The following is a 14,394-nucleotide window of genomic DNA, read 5'->3' on the forward strand; positions in this document are numbered from 1 at the left end:
ATAGGTTTATTTTCATTAAAAAGGTTGAGTTTGAGCTCAAATTAAAACCTATCATTTCATTGATGTGAAGGAACAGTAAGGGTTAAAAGTGTTCTCTATTGAGTGGAAATTATATCTTTTGATGTAAAATTACGCAATTCATTATTGGTTTGTTGAAGAAAACTTAAACTGTTCTTTTGATCTAAAAGGGTAAGAGGAAGAGCATTTTGATGCTTCAGGTAATAACTGTCTTGATTCAAAGCATGCAAGTGTTTTGTTTGTTGTTTTCTATTTACTTATCCATCTCTGAAACATTTCTTTTAAAGGTATTCTAAAAACCCAAAAGGTTTAAAACAAAATAAATGTTTGTGGTCTACCTTTACATATTGTTGTTTAATATTCTTTTAGAGTAAACTGTATCTATTTGAGTTCTGAGGACTTACATCATTTTGCTAGAACCTAGCATAGTAAGTTTTCAGTGGAGGCACCGCGCTAGTTATATGCTATTTCCCTTTTTCTCACTCAAGTGATAAAGTCCCTTGCTCAATTCGGTAGAGAAGAAACACAGCAAATTCACCATCTTTAGCTGAGAACCTAGGACCTGTTTTATTCTTATTGGGTGTGACCTCAGTGTAGATTTGTAAACACTAAGGAAAAAGGGGTTACATGTTAATAACAATCTAATGATAATATAATCCAGCTCCTCTTAAATCAGTTCTGTTACTTCCTGTTGTTGCTTTGTGATGGTGGGTGGCAGTAAAGCATCTTAACACTGTTGCTAACTGCCACACAGCAGAAGAAGAAGAAAAAGCTGCAGTAACAGTTAACTGTTAGCTGCTACTCATGTATCTAACAGTGCAAAATCATGTTGAAGCAACATTTATGGTTACACAGACTCTCTCTCCACCTCCCTACACTGATATAACAGATGTTTTTCATCCGACAAAAAAAAGACAAAACACACAATCAACGAAGTTAAGATGAAAACTGTATTGTATACAACTGTAAACTAGTTAGGGTTAGGGACAGCAGTGCCACAATTTGCTCCCATAGGTTTTTTGTTTCTGACAATCGAATAGTAATTAGTGAGGAAAATGAAAACAGCTACATAAATAAAAAAATAATATATTATAAATAATAAATAGAAGGAACCTCGGTGTTGTGCTCCATCTGTAGGCTTCTCCACAGCTTTCTCATTTTTCTCCTTGAGGGACCTGGAGGGAAAAGAGAGATGAACAGAGACAATATGAGAGACATTTTGTTTGCTGAGGGCTTCATTTAGTGAAGACAATAACCTGGTCAGTATGAAAACTAAGTTCTGATTGGCTGGAGTTTGTGATTCATCACCTTTTAATGTGCAAATAGTTTGGTTCAGGTTTAACTTGTTTGCTCGGAGCACATTCATACTGTAAATATAAAAAGTACATCAACAAAATCTGGTTTTTATTATATTTATGTTAGAGACAGATTCACTGTTACACTGTTTGTGTTTCAGTTGATCTTCAATTCCAGTTATAATCACTTTTACACATTATTACATGGTGCTGTGGCTCTTTACCCAACAGCTCCCTGATGCTCTACAGCAGCACATCAGCACTGTGTCATAGTGTTTATAACATGGACACTGAGCTAATGAAAATGGAGCCAGTGAGAAAATATTGAACCTTTATAGGTTCAGATGAAGGTTTAACAACAGATGTTTCTCCTCCTGCTTTCTGTGTTGGTCTGCAGCTGTCTGCAGCTTCTGTTGCTCCTCTGTGAGCTTCTTGACATCAACTAGTTTATCAGGTGGATCAATGAGCAGCAGAGCATCTTACAGCTGTTAGTCTCCAGCAGCTCCTGAGGGAAACATCTGTCTCTTTAACAGCTACATGCTCCACTTTGTTCACCAGTTAGTCTCTAACTGTGTCTGTCTGCTGTTTGCTGCTGAGCAGCTGCTGTACAGTGGCTCTTCATACATCCTGCTCTGAAAACAGCTGGAAACAATATGATGTTGTTGGATTGTTCATCATCTTCTGTCTTTGTGGAAAATAACTGCAAACACACCTTCATGTAAAAAACAAGGTAAAACATAAAAGAGAGAAAGAAAGAAAAGAACCTTTGTGTTTAGCTCCTTCACTTCTCGTTCAGCTTTCTCTCTTTTCGTCTCCTCCTCCTTGAACTTGTTCTCCCACTGGGAGGGAAACAGAGATCAGATCAGATTTAGTTTCATTCAGTGCTCAGGATGTAAACTGAGCTCTGATTGGCTGAAGGTTTATTATGTGTTAATAATGGTCACATATATCTGCTTCTGTTTGCTGTGAGCACATTTCTACTGTAAATATATCCTGTAAATACAAGCTGTAACAATCAGTGCTGTTCTTAACTGATGATCAGAAACACAATCTGATCTTCATCACATTTATATAATAAACAGATTCAGTGTGACACCTGTTTGTGTTTCAGGTGAACTTCAGTAGACTCATACTGTAAACACTGAGGACTATAGGACCACTTTCACTACAACTAACATCTTACAAATATTCATGGTGGTTCTGATTCTGATGAGAATTTAAAAATATCATAAATTTAATGTTGTTATTCATTTAAATGAGCTAAAAATGAAATAAAGAAGTAAATAATTGATTTTAAGCTAAAAACAAAGAAATGGTGGAAAATCTTCAGTGGAAACTAAAATCATCATCAATAAGAGACAAACCTGTTTTATCCTGGTCTCCAGCTCTGTTTTCAGCTGCTCTCTCATGTTCTCACTCCTCGTCTTCTCCTCTGTGAGCTCGTTGACCTGAGCTGTCAGACCACCAACCTGAGAGCAGAGAGAAGATGCAGACAGAAGATGAGAGAGCGTCTCTCTTATTAAAGGACGTCAGTGTAATAAACAATAAGACAACAGTCAGTATAACAGAGAGGTGAAACACTGATGTTAATGAACAGCAGCAGTCTGTAGAAAGAGGCTGGTCTCAGGTCTGTTGGTGTGTAGGTCAGTGGAGAAAAGTGATGAGTGAGCAGCAGAGAGTTCAGTCAGTCTGTCTCACTGTTCTTCCTCATTCACATCAACTGGCTGAAGAGTTTCTGTAACAACTCTTGATGAGGTTTACACATTATTACATGGTGCTGTGGCTCTTTACCCAACAGCTCCCTGATGCTCTACAGCAGCACATCAGCACTGTGTCATAGTGTTTATAACATGGACACTGATCTAATGAAAATGGAGCCAGTGAGAAAATATTGAACCTTCATTGATTCAGATGAAGGTTTAACAACAGATGTTTCTCCTCCTGCTTTCTGTGTTGGTCTGCAGCTGTCTGCAGCTTCTGTTGCTCCTCTGTGAGCTTCTTGACATCAACTAGTTTATCAGGTGGATCAATGAGCAGCAGAGCATCTTACAGCTGTTAGTCTCCAGCAGCTCCTGAGGGAAACATCTGTCTCTTTAACAGCTACATGCTCCACTTTGTTCACCAGTTAGTCTCTAACTGTGTCTGTCTGCTGTTTGCTGCTGAGCAGCTGCTGTACAGTGGCTCTTCATACATCCTGCTCTGAAAACAGCTGCAAACAATATGATGTTGTTGGATTGTTCATCATCTTCTGTCTTTGTGCAAAATAACTACAAACACACCTGCATGTAAAACAAGGTAAAACATAAAAGAGAGAAAGAAAGAAAATAACCTTCATCTCTAGTTTCTCCTTTTCTTCTTCAGCTTTCTCTCTTTTCTTCTTCTCCTCCTTGAACTTCTTCTCCTCCTCCTTGAGCTTGTTCTCCCACTGGGAGGGAAACAGAGATTAGATCAGATTTAGTTTCATTCAGTGCTCAGGATGTAAACTGAGCTCTGATTGGCTGAAGGTTTATTATCTGTTAATAATGGTCACATATATCTGCTTCTGTTTGCTGTGAGCACATTTCTACTGTAAATATATCCTGTAAATACAAGCTGTAACAATCAGTGCTGTTCTTAACTGATGATCAGAAACACAATCTGATCTTCATCACATTTATATAATAAACAGATTCAGTGTGACACCTGTTTGTGTTTCAGGTGAACTTCAGTAGACTCATACTGTAAACACTGAGGACTATAGGACCACTTTCACTACAACTAACATCTTACAAATATTCATGGAGGTTCTGATTCTGATGAGAATTTAAACATATCATAAATTGAATGTAGTTATTCATTTAAATGAGCTAAAAATTAAATAAAGAAGTAAATATTTGATTTTAGGCTAAAAACAAAGAAATGGTGGAAAATCTTCAGTGGAAAAAAAATCATCATCAATAAGAGACAAATGTCGTTTATGTTGGTCTGCAGCTTCTGTCGCTCTTCCTCAGTGGAGAGTTAATTAAATTAAAGCAGTACTTTTTAAATTTAAAGCTGAAAACAAACAGAAAATTGAGTGGAAACAAAGATCAACATCAACAAACCTCTTGATTCTTGGCCTGTAGCTGGTTCTGCCATGTCGTGTTTGCCTCTGTGAGCTTCTCAATGAAATGAGAGAGAAGACACAGACAGAAGATGAGAGAGCGTCTCTCTCATTAAAGGACGTCAGTGTAATGAACAATAAGACAACAGTCAGTATAACAGAGAGGGGAAACACTGATGTTAATGAACAGCAGCAGTCTGTAGAAAGAGGCTGGTCTCAGGTCTGTTGGTGTGTAGGTCAGTGGAGAAAAGTGATGAGTGAGCAGCAGAGAGTTCAGTCAGTCTGTCTCACTGTTCTTCCTCATTCACATCAACTGGCTGAAGAGTTTCTGTAACAACACTTGATGAGGTTTACACATTATTACATGGTGCTGTGGCTCTTTACCCAACAGCTCCCTGATGCTCTACAGCAGCACATCAGCACTGTGTCATAGTGTTTATAACATGGACACTGATCTAATGAAAATGGAGCCAGTGAGAAAATATTGAACCTTCATTGATTCAGATGAAGGTTTAACAATAGATGTTTCTCCTCCTGCTTTCTGTGTTGGTCTGCAGCTGTCTGCAGCTTCTGTTGCTCCTCTGTGAGCTTCTTGACATCAACTAGTTTATCAGGTGGATCAATGAGCAGCAGAGCATCTTACAGCTGTTAGTCTCCAGCAGCTCCTGAGGGAAACATCTGTCTCTTTAACAGCTACATGCTCCACTTTGTTCACCAGTTAGTCTCTAACTGTGTCTGTCTGCTGTTTGCTGCTGAGCAGCTGCTGTACAGTGGCTCTTCATACATCCTGCTCTGAAAACAGCTGCAAACAATATGATGTTGTTGGATTGTTCATCATCTTCTGTCTTTGTGCAAAATAACTACAAACACACCTACATGTAAAACAAGGTAAAAAATAAAAGAGAGAAAGAAAGAAAATAACCTTCATCTCTAGTTTCTCCTTTTCTTCTTCAGCTTTCTTTCTATTCGTCTCCTCCTCCTTGAACTTGTTCTCCCACTGGGAGGGAAACAGAGATTAGATCAGATTTAGTTTCATTCAGTGCTCAGGATGTAAACTGAGCTCTGATTGGCTGAAGGTTTATTATCTGTTAATAATGGTCACATATATCTGCTTCTGTTTGCTGTGAGCACATTTCTACTGTAAATATATCCTGTAAATACAAGCTGTAACAATCAGTGCTGTTCTTAACTGATGATCAGAAACACAATCTGATCTTCATCACATTTATATAATAAACAGATTCAGTGTGACACCTGTTTGTGTTTCAGGTGAACTTCAGTAGACTCATACTGTAAACACTGAGGACTATAGGACCACTTTCACTACAACTAACATCTTACAAATATTCATGGTGGTTCTGATTCTGATGAGAATTTAAAAATATCATAAATTTAATGTTGTTATTCATTTAAATGAGCTAAAAATGAAATAAAGAAGTAAATAATTGATTTTAAGCTAAAAACAAAGAAATGGTGGAAAATCTTCAGTGGAAACTAAAATCATCATCAATAAGAGACAAACCTGTTTTATCTTGGTCTCCAGCTCTGTTTTCAGCTGCTCTCTCATGTTCTCACTCCTCGTCTTCTCCCCTTCGAGCTTGTTGACCTGAGCTGTCAGACCACCAACCTGAGAGCAGAGAGAAGATGCAGACAGAAGATGAGAGAGCGTCTCTCTCATTAAAGGACGTCAGTGTAATGAACAATAAGACAACAGTCAGTATAACAGAGAGGTGAAACACTGATGTTAATGAACAGCAGCAGTCTGTAGAAAGAGGCTGGTCTCAGGTCTGTTGGTGTGTAGGTCAGTGGAGAAAAGTGATGAGTGAGCAGCAGAGAGTTCAGTCAGTCTGTCTCACTGTTCTTCCTCATTCACATCAACTGGCTGAAGAGTTTCTGTAACAACACTTGATGAGGTTTACACATTATTACATGGTGCTGTGGCTCTTTACCCAACAGCTCCCTGATGCTCTACAGCAGCACATCAGCACTGTGTCATAGTGTTTATAACATGGACACTGATCTAATGAAAATGGAGCCAGTGAGAAAATATTGAACCTTCATTGATTCAGATGAAGGTTTAACAACAGATGTTTCTCCTCCTGCTTTCTGTGTTGGTCTGCAGCTGTCTGCAGCTTCTGTTGCTCCTCTGTGAGCTTCTTGACATCAACTAGTTTATCAGGTGGATCAATGAGCAGCAGAGCATCTTACAGCTGTTAGTCTCCAGCAGCTCCTGAGGGAAACATCTGTCTCTTTAACAGCTACATGCTCCACTTTGTTCACCAGTTAGTCTCTAACTGTGTCTGTCTGCTGTTTGCTGCTGAGCAGCTGCTGTACAGTGGCTCTTCATACATCCTGCTCTGAAAACAGCTGCAAACAATATGATGTTGTTGGATTGTTCATCATCTTCTGTCTTTGTGCAAAATAACTACAAACACACCTACATGTAAAACAAGGTAAAAAATAAAAGAGAGAAAGAAAGAAAATAACCTTCATCTCTAGTTTCTCCTTTTCTTCTTCAGCTTTCTTTCTATTCGTCTCCTCCTCCTTGAACTTGTTCTCCCACTGGGAGGGAAACAGAGATTAGATCAGATTTAGTTTCATTCAGTCCTCAGGATGTAAACTGAGCTCTGATTGGCTGAAGGTTTATTATCTGTTAATAATGGTCACATATATCTGCTTCTGTTTGCTGTGAGCACATTTCTACTGTAAATATATCCTGTAAATACAAGCTGTAACAATCAGTGCTGTTCTTAACTGATGATCAGAAACACAATCTGATCTTCATCACATTTATATAATAAACAGATTCAGTGTGACACCTGTTTGTGTTTCAGGTGAACTTCAGTAGACTCATACTGTAAACACTGAGGACTATAGGACCACTTTCACTACAACTAACATCTTACAAATATTCATGGAGGTTCTGATTCTGATGAGAATTTAAATATCATAAATTAATAGTTATTAGTTATTAATTTAAATGAGCTGAAATTAAAATAAAGGAGTTAATATTTGATTTTAGGCTAAAAACAAAGAAATGGTGGAAAATCTTCAGTGGAAACAAAAATCATCATCAATAAGAGATGAACCTCTGTTTTCTTGTTGTCCAGCTCTGTTTGAAGGTTCTGCTTCTCCCCTGTGAGCTTGTTGACCTGAGCTGTCAGACCACCAACCTGAGAGCAGAGAGAAGATGCAGACAGAAGATGAGAGAGCGTCTCTCTCATTAAAGGACGTCAGTGTAATGAACAATAAGACAACAGTCAGTATAACAGAGAGGTGAAACACTGATGTTAATGAACAGCAGCAGTCTGTAGAAAGAGGCTGGTCTCAGGTCTGTTGGTGTGTAGGTCAGTGGAGAAAAGTGATGAGTGAGCAGCAGAGAGTTCAGTCAGTCTGTCTCACTGTTCTTCCTCATTCACATCAACTGGCTGAAGAGTTTCTGTAACAACACTTGATGAGGTTTACACATTATTACATGGTGCTGTGGCTCTTTACCCAACAGCTCCCTGATGCTCTACAGCAGCACATCAGCACTGTGTCATAGTGTTTATAACATGGACACTGATCTAATGAAAATGGAGCCAGTGAGAAAATATTGAACCTTCATTGATTCAGATGAAGGTTTAACAATAGATTTTCTGCTGTTTGCTGCTGTTTGCTGCTGTACAGTGGCTCTTCATACCTTCTGCTCTGTGTATAATGTGTAAAATTGAACTTATGGTTATGGATTAGTACTCAGAATGGCACAACACAGGAGGACCAACTCCTCAGGTCAACACTTACATCTGAAGGAGACAAATCATTCCTTTGAGGACAACAATGTGAACATCTTGTCCGGAGAAGACAGACGGTTTGAATGAGGAGTAAAATAATCCATCTGTGTCAAACTGGAACCACCAGTGATAATGTGGTAACAATGTGTTAATAAAATATGTCTCTTGCTGTTTTCTGTTGTACATTCATAGTGATTAAATTAAAGTGATTAACCTCATCAGTCTTATCCTGCAACTTCTGCTGCTCCTCATTTAAGCTCTGCTTCTCCTGGTGGAACCTCTTCTTGGTAACAATCGGCCACTTGGACTGAAAGAGAAGAACAAATAAAAATTAATGACAAGACAATAAAGTTTTTTTTTTTTTTAAAGGCTTCTTATGAATACTAGCACATTTCAAACATGCAGTATCTGTTTTTAATTATTCTGTTTTACTTTAGTATTATTTCAATGATCTGATGTTATTGGCCTCATTGTCTCCTGACATGTTTTAATCCTGGTTCAACCATGTAAAGCACTTTGTAACACTGTTAGAAGTGCTGTTTAAAAGAAACATTATTGTTATTATTTCATTAAATGAGTCTGATTGATTTTGGATTTTAACTATGAGAAACTCAACTGTTCCTGTGGTTGAAAGTTTCCGTTGTGAAACTCACGGTGACAAAACACTTACAGTAAGTGACAAAGCATCAATAGTAACTATGATTTTCAGTTGTTTGTGACAGATTTAGAAGACACAGATGAATAATATCATCCTGTGAGGTGCATGTGTCAGTCTAGAGGGCTCAACAGCTGTGATGTAATGATGCTGAGTCACTCCTCAAGTCAGAGGCTGCAGATTCATCACATATATCTGTGAACTGAAGCTTTTCTTACAGGGAACAGCAGCTGCAGACACACTGTGACAATCAGTGCTAACGATCTGTAGATCACAACAGGCTGATTGCTCCAAAATTAGTCTATTTAACTCATCCACTGGTTGTACACTGTAACTGACATTGTTCAGTTGCATTTTGTCAGTTTTTTTTTTGTAAACAGAAAAGTTAACTGAGCAGCAGTGACTTTACATCTGGAGACAGATGTTTTCACATGTCTGCTCTCAGTGCAACATTTAAGACTCAGTCTGAGTCAAAGCACCAAAAACTCTCTTCATGTTGCTGCATTTGAATGAAACCAGCTGCTTGAGTCTCTCCACTGAGTGCAGACATGAACATACAGCCTCTATGGTCATATTGTTTAAGCATTTGATGCAACTCTGGGTGTTTGTCTGGCAAAGACTCAAGTCAAATCATTCTGGTCTCAAGTCTTCAACCTGTTCTTTACTTGACTTGGTTGTGGAAGTGACTTGGACTCAGACAGGGAAACTAAACTGACAACAAACAAGTAGGAGGCTGAAACAAATGTTCAGAGGAAAAGATGAAAAAATAGGACTTTCTTGTGTGTTTACTTACATGTTCTGTCTTCTTTTACCCTCTTACCTTGTTTTTACGTGTCTTGAGCTGCTGTCTCTCTGCTTCTTCTCCGTGGCTTCTCTTGGTCTCTGTGTGAAAACAAAAGCAGTAAAATAAAAGACTTTTACTTGAATTTCAGGAAGGTGTCACAGCATATCATGACATTTTAGACTACAATCAGGTAATGGGTTTAAAACTAAGACAACTAGTGGAAATAAAAGTAGATAAACCACCACATATCCTTTATATCAGCACTATGTCCTGTAAGATACTGACAGTCTTTTCACATCACTATTCTGTATAAAGACATTTACAAAGTGCTGCAATTAATTTCTGACTCACTGTTTTTGTTTTGCCTCCACACAACAAAGACGAGAATCAGAATAACCAGGATGCAAACAGCCAAACTAACAGCCAAACCAGCTGTGGTAGAAGAAGAACTGGACTGAACCTCAAAGAAATCATCTGAAATGATGAAACACAGAATAACATGGCAGTTATAGAAAACTGGACCTGCTGAAACTAAAACAGTGATCACATCACACAGTTTATAAAATCCTACCTGGAACATGTATGAGTGTCTCTCTGGTCTGGTTGATGTGGTTCTGTTGGACTCTACAGGTGAAGCTGTTGCTGTGTCTCTTCTCCACAGTCACTCTGCTGCTGACAGTATAGAGGTCATCAGGACCTCTGACTGTCTCTGTAGGTCCAGCAGAGAGGAGGTTTCCCTCAGCGTCCAGCCAGAACACCTCAGGTTCTGGATACCAGCCTGTAGAGTTACACTGTAGAACCACTGCTCCTTTGTTTCGTTCAAGCCCAGACAGACTGATGACTGGTGAGGAGTCAGCACCTGATGAGGAGCAAAAGGAAATCTAAATGTATAACTGTTATTGAAGCATACTGTCTATCCTCTACATCAGCATTGCCTTTAAAATTATTTCCTGTCGAACACTTTGCTGTTTTATAGCCATTACGTGTAACCATTGTTCTTATATGGCCAACAAACACAGTTAATCCCTGACCTGATCAATGGGCTGCTTAAGGTCAAAGTACTGGATGTATTGCTTAACACTCCTTCCAATATAAAGAAGGCTTTGTAGGTCCATCTCAAATGATGTAACATAACTGCCCACACACTTCAGACACCACAGCTCAAAAGGATTGGTGCCATTCAGAAATGTCCTAATTTTTTAAAATAAATCAATGTATTTTTCAATTAAATTAACGTTAAAGCTCTGGTCTACGATCTGAGAAAGGTTTGAAAAAAGCATCCCCCCCCCCACACACACCCCTCCCCTCTGTGCTCCTTAACCCCTCCCCTCCGAGCTTGTATCGCTCTCCCCACGGAGCCCCGCGACACACCCCCTCCGGCTACAGGCTTTTTTTTTCTCTTCAACGAACTTTATACGTCCCGCAACAAGCACCAAGAGCAACAAGCCGGCAGAAACCAAATACAGCCCAGCTTTGAATGCGGAGTAACGATGTGGGATTCACAGATAAAGTTATTACAATGCACGTTGAAACTCACGTAAATCTTGTAAGTCATTAAAATGTCCACAGCCAAGCTCCACAGCCAAGCTAGCGTAACGTCATTAGCATGCTACAGCTACGTAATCAGCTACAACAGCTAAGTTAGCCACTTCTAAAAGTTACTGAGGGCCAAGAGACTAACAGATGCTGCCGTCAGCTTTCATCATAATGATCGCTTCCACATTGTGGCTGAAAAACAAACCTGTGTGAGTCTAGGAGCAGCTGTGTGTGTCCCAGCTGCTGTCTGAGCAGCACCAGACAGCAGCTAGGAGACACACACAGCTGCTCCGAGACTCACACAGACCGCGACACAAACGTGTCCGTAAACCGTAATCTCTTGTTTATGACAGATAAGACACACAAATACACAAATCGTAACGCGTTTATGATAATCCATCATGTTGATTTAGCAAAGGCTTCGTTGAAAACAAACGGACGAGACCGGGAGGAGGGTTAGCATAACAGCTGAGCAGTGACCGGGCGAGAGGTTGTTATGGAGAAATAAATCCGGACAAATAAGATAAAAATCCGGAAATAAATCCGAAACCCCTCCGCTTCGCGTTGGGATTTCATCCATCCCTTCATTCATCTTACTTGCTGCTTCATTTAGCTGCCACGACCAAATAAATAGGCTGATTTGGTGTAAACATGTTAGCAATGTTAGCTTGTTGTTAGCTTACAATGCTAACGTCTCCGTCGAACAAGTAAACAAGTGTTGACAACACTGCAGAGACAGACTCCGTCTAATAACACAGAAACAAACTAACGGCAGCTTCACAGTCATCAGCAGCATCGGCATGAAAGTTATCTGTGTCACAACATCCACAATAGAGACGAAGGTTACCTGCTCAACAGAAACGCCGCTGTATCAGCACCGGGTCCATATCTTCACGGACCTTTCGCCACCGTTCAAATGATGACCCGATGTTTATTCGGTTTGAGCCCTCTTTGTTTCACATCTCCGGTTTGTGTGTTTTCAGTGACAGACTTTCTTTCTTTGACTCTTTGTCGGTGGGGCGAGCAGAGGCAGCTGAACTGCTCAGGGCAAAACAAACCTCTTGTCCGCTTGTAGTTTCAAATGCGGAAGTGGGTCGGGACCAGACGTGAGCAGGAGCAGGAGAGTGAGCGAGGATTGGATCGGAAAATTGATCCAATAGGAGCCATCCGGGCCGGATGGTTCCTATTGGGTCAATTTCTTTTCAGTTTTACAGACACTAGAGAGAATGGATTTTTTTGGTTCCTTTTACTTTACATTGTGTGGATGGTACTATTGGGTCATAACCACCATCTAAATGATGTTAATAATAATAACAAATCTTTCAAATCGTAGACCATAGCTTTAAGTTGGAAATACAGTTTAGACATTATTGCTGTGGTAAATGGCTATTTTAGATGGAAAATATCTACATGTGTACAGAGGACCATTTTAAGTAAACACACCTGTGGTACAATGGCACATTGTGTTAGTTAATCCAAATTTGTGTTCCAAAATGTTCTGTTAAAAGGCTAGCTGATCATGAGAGCACAATTAAAACAGGTGCACTGATTAAAGAAGCAATGACATTGGCCTGTCTTAGGCTAGTTGAGTATCTGAAGCATCAGCATTTGTGGGGTTGATGATAGTCTCAAAAATGACCAGAAATAAAAAATGTCTTCTGAATCTCATCCATCTATTCTTTTTTTCTGAGAAATAAAAGCTATTCTAAGTGATACATTGCAAATTAACTGAAGCTCTCATACAACAGTTTGGAATACTACCTACCAAAAATAGCGCAAACCAACAAGAGTAAAAAAGATAAGTGGGAGGTCATGATGCACAACTGAGCAAGAGGACAAGTACATCAGAGTCTGTAGTTTGAGAAACAGACGCCTCACAGGTCCTTAACTGGCAGCTTCATTAAATGGTACCTGCAAAACACCAGTCTCAACATCAACCGTGAAGAGGCCACTTCAGGATGCTGGCCTTCTAGACAGAGTAGCAAAAATTTCTACTGAGCTGCTGTGAGAGCAGCTTGACCGTAAGGTACATAAGAACTGCCCATCCAACCTGTAGGAAGTGCTTCAGGAAGTATTGGGAGAAATTTCTTCAGATTACTTCAACAAATTGACAGTTGTAATGGCAAAGGTCTGCAAGGCTGTATTTGCTGCTAATGGAGGATTCTTTTGATGAAAGCAAAGTTTGAAGGACAAAATGTTTATATCAAGTGAAAATTATTTCTTCCCTGGTCAATGTTTTGACTATGTGTTCATTTGGTAACTCATTTAATGAATTAAAGTGTGACTTGTCATGGAACACATGAATTTGGATGTCCCCAAGCGTAAAATAACTTTTACCAACTGCCAAAATATTTCCGCCCATAATATCTACAACAGAGCTGTTTTCATAAACTCATTTAACCCTTATTGTAAGTGCTGTTATAAAATACTCAAGGTTCTTGATGCACAACTGATAATTTATTCATATTCAACTCTACTGTATAATTTCATGTGATAAATAAATAATTAATGAATTTAAGGTTAAAATTTACGTTTGAAGTGATTAAATAGATTTGTCTCATACAGTTCAGGAAAATACTGATGTGTAACAGGTAAATTAACATATGAGTTTAAAAGGGTCATAGCCACTAGTGTACTAAAATATAAAGAACAGTTGTCTTTTGTTTTATATGTTTCTGTCGGAACCAATGTTCGTTTTGTTGTGCCACTACGACGGAATTCATAGAAGGACTGTACACTCCAGTGAGAGTAGATTCTCTCCCGAAGTTAAATTGCATCAAAGTTTATAATTATTGCCGTCTGAAGTAATGCAAGCAGTCAAAGAAACTTTCCAAGGACTTTAAAGGACTTAAGAAACTCTTTTCATGACAAGCGGCCAACAAGGTATTTTTGCACTAAGCGTCACTTTTCACTTTGTATTTATTATTTGTTTTCACACTAGGTGGCGCATAAGTTGGTCATTTATTTTTGTGTTATGTTCACTCATAATTATAGTTCTCATGGCACGACTAAGGCGTGGGTGCATCAGAGAAACAAGACATGCAGACATACAGCAATAAATGCCCGTTTCAAAGAACCGACCTGTGTCTGTGTGTTATGAAGAGAGCTACACTTATTTACATCAGTTTTGACATCAGTGGCTGAAAACTATGTATCCCAACTTAATTATTCTTCACTCGAGTAGTTACACTACCAACAACACACTTACCAACAACAAGCTCAACAAAGGCTCCTGTGTCCAGTTTTGGAAT

The 14,394-nt window shown here is 39.1% G+C and overlaps 1 long non-coding RNA gene across 1 annotated transcript; it reads right to left on the minus strand.

Moving 5' to 3' along the window:
* Positions 1-1,131: 1,131 nt before the first annotated feature.
* On the minus strand, positions 1,132-5,694 carry LOC311252104. Its single transcript, XR_014621491.1, has 4 exons — positions 5,318-5,694; positions 4,397-4,450; positions 3,643-3,738; positions 1,132-1,193 (listed from the first exon to the last, which is right to left on the minus strand). It is a non-coding gene; the product is annotated as an uncharacterized lncRNA (long non-coding RNA).
* Between the last annotated feature and the right edge of the window lie 8,700 nt (positions 5,695-14,394).

Source organism: Pagrus pagrus (genome assembly GCF_965226575.1).
Source record: "Pagrus pagrus genome assembly, chromosome: 22".
Classification (NCBI taxonomy): Eukaryota; Metazoa; Chordata; class Actinopteri; order Spariformes; family Sparidae; genus Pagrus; species Pagrus pagrus.